The following is a 7,396-nucleotide window of genomic DNA, read 5'->3' on the forward strand; positions in this document are numbered from 1 at the left end:
ATCTTGTCCACAAGAACGACTCATTCTGTGCGACACCCTCTTTTTTATCTCCCCATCTAGTTGGTCTTGTCCCTCTACCACTAAGATCTTCCTTTGTTCTATCTTTTCCTGAGCTCCTCTGCTTTAGTTTCTAGGAGATTGTGTATTTCTACAATCTATGCTTCCTCCAGATTCTCCACTTTTCGTAAGATGAGAATGTGTCCAGAAATCTTTAACCTTTATTAAACCTTGGGAATCCGACTCCTGTTTAAGATCTAGGAAGTCTTCTTTTACCAAAATTGATTCTTGCTGCCATTTATCTTCCATAAAAGAGCAAGATTTCTGTCTCTGATTTCCTAGAAGCTATTCTCTTGTACTAGTCTTCTATTTTCCCAGGCTTTGTTCCAAATATAAGAACCCTTTATATTTCCTGAAATTCTTATAAGATCACTGTTCTACCATGAATTAGCATATTTTTCTTTCCAATCTTTGCCCATTGAGTTTCTGGTTGTTGGACCCAGCGCCACCAAAGTTTGGCCCTAGAGCCTTTCTGGGAATCTCCTGATCATGCAATCCAAGCCCTCCATGGTTCTTGGGTTTACAAATTTTATCCCAAGAAATTAAGGGCCATTTCCTCTTAGTCTCCTCCCTACCCCAAAGGAAGTTTCTTTGAATATCTCTAAATTGCTAAAGGACCCCTTTTGGAGTTGGGAGGGCTGATAACATGAAGATGGGGATCGCTTGAAGCACTACTTTTGTAAGATCTAGTATGCCAGCAAGGTTTAAAGATCTGATTGTCCATTTACTAACTTTATCCTGCAACTTGTTGATCAAAGGTTCCCATATACTTTTGTGCATTGGTTTTGCTGTTAGAGGGACTCCTAAATATTTTGAGGGAAGGGAATCCCTTTGGAAGCTAAGAATTCTGGAGATGTTTTTCTGAATAGCAATATTGGTATTGAAGAAAAAGATTTTAGATTTGGAGAGATTTACTTCCATACCTAAAGCCGAGGCAAAAAGATTCAGAATTCTTTTGTAGTTTGAAGCTTCTTGGACTGTGGGGAGTCCCTGAAGCATGGTATCATCTACAAATTGTTGGTGAGTCAGAGCTTGCCCATTATCAGTAAGCTGCAGGCCTTTAATCTTTCCTGAAGATTGCGCCTGCTTTATAGCTCTCCCTAGCCCTTCCATCATTATAATAAAAAGGAAGGGGGAGAGTGGGTCCCCCTGTCTGAGGCCTCTAGAAGGACTAAAAATATCTGAGGGGGAGCCGTTGACCAAAATAGAAAAACTGGACGAGGTCACCAGTGCCATGACCCATCTAACCCAGATATGATCAAAACCAAATGCAATCAGCATTTTCTTAAGGTAGACGCAGTTTACTTTGTCATAAGCCTTGGCAATATCTAATTGCATGATCATACTCGCCTGCTTCTTGCTAGTTAAACAATGCACCACTTCTTGCGCTTGAATGATATTATCCAGAATTTGTCTACCTTCCACATAGCCTAATTTCTCCCCAGAAACTAGGATTGGAAGCAAGTGTTTGAGTCTATTAGCCACAACCTTGGATATAATCTTGTAGATTACATTGCGAAGGGCTATGGGTCTGTATTTATCCGGTGTAAGAGCAATCTCCTGTTTGGGTATCAGGGTGATGAAGGAAGTATTGAGGGCTTTCAGAATGGTTTTATATGACCTGGAATCCTCCACAACATTCAATATGTCCTTCTTAACAGTATTCCAAAAGCTTTGAAAAAGTCCACATTGAAACCATCCGGGCTCGGTGATCTGGCATTCTGCATGTCTTGGACTACATCTCTTAGCTCCCCTTCTGTTACTGGTCTAATAAGGTTGAAGTTGTCCTCCATGGATACCAGTTTCAGTATGTTTCTAGTAATTTACCTAATGGCTTGCTCTCTATCTGAAATTTTCTCCTATGTTATACCTTGGAAGTGGTGGATTAACACAACTTCTATAGCTTTATGGGATATCTGAAGTTCCCCTGCTTCATTCTTGATTGAAGAGATATTATTGTGAACTCTATTGGCCATGGTGGTTCTATGAAAGAACTTAGTGTTGTGCTCACCTTCTTTTAACCATTGAAATATGGATTCTTGTCTCCAAAACATTTCCTCTTGTTTACATAGATCCTCCCATTTTTGATAATGTTTATCCGCTTGTTCACTGATATCCTTATCAAAGCCTTCCTTGATTAGAGCTTGGTTGAGAACCTGCATTTTGTTTTCAACTACTCTTTTTCTTCAAAAATATTACCAAAATCCTTCTTATTCCATTCCTTAAGCCAGCATTTTATGTGCTTTAGTATTTTTTGAAGAAGATACATTCTGGTTCCCTGAATCTGCAAGTCCTCTGACCACCATTTCTCAATGTTGCTTGTGAAGTCTAGGTGTGACAGCGAGATATTTTCAAATCTGAAGGGTTTATTTCTAGGAGTGCCTATGCCCTTGATTTTTCCAATTGGATTGGTCAATGATCTGAGCCTCCAAAGGGAAGAACTCGTACTGTTACCTCTTTCCCATCTAGCATAAGATTCTCAGAGATGAAGAATCTGTCTAGCTTTGAGGCGACTAGGGCATCTCCTCCTCTCTTGTTATTCCAAGTGAATAGGCCAATATTCCAATTAGTATCCACAAGATTTATGTTGTCAGAAAATTTTTGGAAAGCCATGAAATCTTTACTTAGAGATCTTGTTCCTCCTTTCTTCTCTGAAAGGGATTTAATCATGTTAAAATCCCCTCCCATGATCTAGGGTATATCTGCATGTCTGCTCCTGAGTTCCTCCAGGGTGTCCAGAAACTTAAGTTTGTCATCTATTCTCTGAGGACCATAAACATTTGTGACCAGAAAGGTATCCCTTTCTCCTATTGGTTGAATGACAATCGATGAGTAATTTCTGGATGCCTCAGCATCTAGAATGCCTATTTTGTGGGGATTCTATAGAGTGAGTAAACCCCTTGCTATATTCTCTGCTTTTACTTCAAGAAACTCATAGCTGCTGAGCCATTTACTGTGGATTTGTCTTACCTTTTGAATGGAACATTTTGTTTCCTGGATAAACATTATATCTGGCGTTTCTTGTTTCATTCTATTGCTAAGCATTCTCTGCTTTCTCTTACTCCCTAGACCTCTAATATTCCAAGATGTCAACTTCATTATAAAAGATTTGTAAAGGAGTAGCTGGCTAGATCTTTCATCTTACCTGAATCAATCATCAACTTTCCACACTCCATTAAGAGTTCATTTTGCTTTTTCCTACCTCTTTTCTTACCTGGGTTTCTATTAACTAGTCCCAGTGTAGTTTTGATCGTTTTCACCCCTCTATTGTCCTACTTGTCTATGTTGTTACCTCACTTTCGCTTCCCAATTTTTGATCTCCGTGGAAATAGTTGTTGTATTCTGCTGAGTTCCTCTTGAGGTAACGAATCCACTCCCCCTTGGTACCCTGTTTCAAGAAGCCTTCTAGGTCTAGGTTTTCTTTGTCCAGAATTTCTAGTAGCTCGTGGTCTTCTGGATCCGTATCATTCTGGGTCATTTCCTGATCCATTTCCTATTCAACATTGCTCATAGTGGCTTCTTTCTGGTACTCATCATTCTGGGTTTTTCCCTTCCTCCTTTTCTACAGAACTCCCTTCCATTGCTTGATCTTCTTTAGTAATCTCTTCCTCTTCCTAAAGCACCTGAAAATTGTTCTACCTAAACTGTTGTTCTTCGCGCTGCTAATTTTTCGGTCCTCTTTTACTTCCTTTACTTCGGTTACCCACTTTCTAAAAGCTATCTGATTCTTTCACTGTATTACTTCTGCTTTTATTTATTTCTTTGTTGAGTGGATAGTCTCTAAAAAGATGTCTATGTTCATGGCATTTGCGACATCTGAATGGAATGTGCTCATAATCTACTGTTTGCACCCATTCTTCATCAAAAACTTCCAAGACTATCTCCTCCGGTAGAGCTCTTGATAGATCCATTTCCACACATATTCTAGCAAAGGAAGTATATTTTCCCCTTCTAGTGGCTTCAGAGGCTTTAACATAGTGACCTAATTTATTTCCTATGGCCGCTAACGATTTATTTTGCCACTAATTAAGAGGTAGAGAGTAGAGCCTTACCCAGACCGGAACTGAAGTGAAAGTTTCCTTTTCTGGAACAAATTTCATTATCCATGGTCTCATGTAGAGCCTTGCAGCAGCATAAAAGTAAGGCCCTCCTTCAAATATTATGTCCTTGTCCTCAATATTTGTGAACACCACCGTAAAGAAACCCTTAGACCCTAGATGAAGATCTATGCTTCCTTTTGGTTTCTAGAGATATTTAATCCACAACTATAAATCTTTTTCAGTGGGCCATCATCCCATGAACTTACAGATGATGGCATATGTCCCCATGTGTTCCCTGTATTCCTGCAACTCTGGATTATTTAAAATAACCCTGGGAGTTTTATCTGTTTTGGGTTTGCAGGGTCCCTTGTGTTTCTTGTCTTTAGTTCCCTGTTTTTTGTCTTCTACCTCCTTGTCTTTTGTGCCATGTTGATCCTTTTCTATGGTTTCTTCTGTTCCCTCTTCCGTGATTATTTTTCCTTCCACCCCTGTTTCCATAACATTTTCTAGAGGCGTCTTTCCCCTGCTGTCCATGGCCTCCTTGTAGGAGGGAGTGGAGCCCCCTCCTTTGCCACCCTTCATAGGGTTCTTGACTGCCTCTGCGTGCGCTGAACTCTGTTCACTCTTCCCTGTTCGTGCTCTCCTCCAAGTTAATCAGGTTCCCCTTTAACCTATTGTCATCTCTGCTATGTGTTTCTATAGCAGGCATTGCTTTTCTATTTAGAGAATATTTTATTTTTTATTTTAATAGGGACACATGTCAACTCCAAGTTGAGCATGGACATACTTACACATCGTCTTCACACTGGGTTGTAGAATGAGCCTCTCAGCTCAATAATTTATGAGCAATTGCACTAAGAGAGGCAAAGGAAAACCAATGTTGAAGGAAATAATTCATACATTATTTTGTGTCATATTCCACAATGAACAAAGTTCTATAGGTTAAATAATGGCTAGCATGCCACATGCATAAGATTTAACTTCCAGACCGCAGAGGAGAGAGAGGTCATTTTTTTCCTTCAGATAATAGTCTAAAAAAAATTATGGCAAGAGTGATCAAAGACCTTATTTAATGATCTAAAGTACCCCACATCGAACTCCACCTTAAGTGTACATATGCCCCTTACGTCTAACAATACCCATTTATGGATAGCATGAACATGAAATATGAAATCATGTTGTGGTTGACATGGTCATCCTAAATTAAGAAATACAATTCATTGTTTTGATGGTTCTCGTTAAATGACCAAACCAATTCATAAATAGTTCTTCTATTGTATATACATTTAATCTCCCCTTTGAGGTATACATTTAATTTTAAGTGCTTGCAGGCAATATTTTCTGTCACTGCCACGATGAAATGGATTCTAGGTATATGCAAATCAATGAGACCTTAAAAAAATGTTCAGTTTGTATAGATTTAGACACATTCATAAATTCAAAACTCTTCCCTTGTTTAACACATACTTCTGTCAAGACTTTCCATGCTACTTCAAAGGTATGAATCTGAATTGGAGTAGCAGTCAACAATTCCTCGTTGGTTACCTTATTTTAAAATTTTCAACTTTAGAGGATACTCGAGTACAAATGCAAGAACATATTAATTATTGAACTCACACATGTTGATCAAGGTTACAATTATAGGGTCTTAGATCTCACCTTTGCACTTGTATTTCCACTTGACACATTCTTTCTGATGCGATCTCTATCAAAACTGATTACAAAGCCTTCGTTTACAATTGAGGTCATAAAATCTATTGTATTATGCATAATGATCCATGATTTTCTTTATAACCCTTTCATTTCCAACGAATACGCACAAATTTTCCAGTTAGTAGATCCAATTCTTAGTTAAAATAAGGGAAATTTGTTTGTCGGGCAACCTTGGCTTCTTTATGAAGAAGAGTTGGTTGAAAACTCCATCTTGATGTTGTGTGTAGAATTCCTCTCTCATGCTCTACTTATGGGACCTAAAAAATTTCATAGTAACACATGGTTCCATGCAATTTGCATAATTTTTGGCCTTTGAAAAAATTTGTGGCCCTTCATTGTGGGCATTCGAATATATGACATCTGAAAAATATTTGGGGCATATTCCATGCAATTTGCATACGTTTTGGGCTTTGGAAAATTTGTGGCCCTTCATTGTGGGCATTCAAATATATGACATCTAAATAAGATTTGGGGCGTATTATAGTGATAAATTTTGGCCTCTCTTTTTACCTCTTCTATGTTATAATAAGTGTGAGAGGGAAAAAGAGAGAATACATGTGTTCTAATATAATTGGATTGGAATTGTAAATTATGGAACCCAAAAATCACATAGAAAATCATCACAAGATTTAGAATTTTGTCATTTTTTGCTTTTCAATTTAAATTAGCTTCTCTGAACTTAATACCAGTCTAAACTCCTACAATTTTGGTCCAGTGAAGAACAAATTCCTGGACTTCTTTTTGAAAAATTTCAACAATATATTTATAAGAGGTTGTTAAAGTATTTCCTAACCTTAAGGAGGTTATTGGTGCTTCTTAAGAATTAAGTAGCACCATGTAGGATTTCTTCTGCTAATATGAAATGATCCACTAGAAGCAACTCAAATGATCTTGACAACAATCTCCTTGTGGATACATGCTACTCAAGATGATAATAGAAACTTAGGTCACAACTTGACTATTATATCTACATAATGATAAGAAACACTGACTGGAAACATGGTAAGGAAAAAAAGAAAAGACAAGGCACATGATTTGATTTGCAACTCTACATCCATTCAGACTCCTTGCACTTTTTCATCAACGCCACATAGTATTGAATCTTAACAGATATCAAAATCCTATATACACACCCATACAAAAATTCTAAATCATAAATGAATTCCCCAATGAGGATAAAATGATACATAAGTGTAATTCTATCCGTGGGGCCCTCAAAATAGGAGAAGGAATATAAGGGATTGAATGAAATTTACATTTCATTCATCTCTAAATAGTCATTGTATGAAATGATGAAAAAAAAGCAAGAAATAAATAAGAACGTGTGTCAATATCCTTTAACTCTTGCACTTGGCATTTTGACTCTAGACGTGGGGTTTATTCAAAATTTCAACAATTAATTTATTGGCCACTTTAATTATTTCTAGCAAGTCAATTTATGACATGAATTTCCTAATTGAATTAAAGCATTTGTTAGTAATAGGTTTTTTAGATATCATACAAACAATGTGATGAAAGATGTTCAGTAAACCAACAACGTTTTGGAATTCACTAAACTGACAAGGAATTAAGGGAAATATCGTATC

The sequence above is a fragment of the Pinus tabuliformis genome, chromosome 8, assembly GCF_031772625.1.
Source record: "Pinus tabuliformis cultivar Carrire ecotype Pingquan chromosome 8, CPIR1, whole genome shotgun sequence".
NCBI lineage: Eukaryota > Viridiplantae > Streptophyta > Pinopsida > Pinales > Pinaceae > Pinus > Pinus tabuliformis.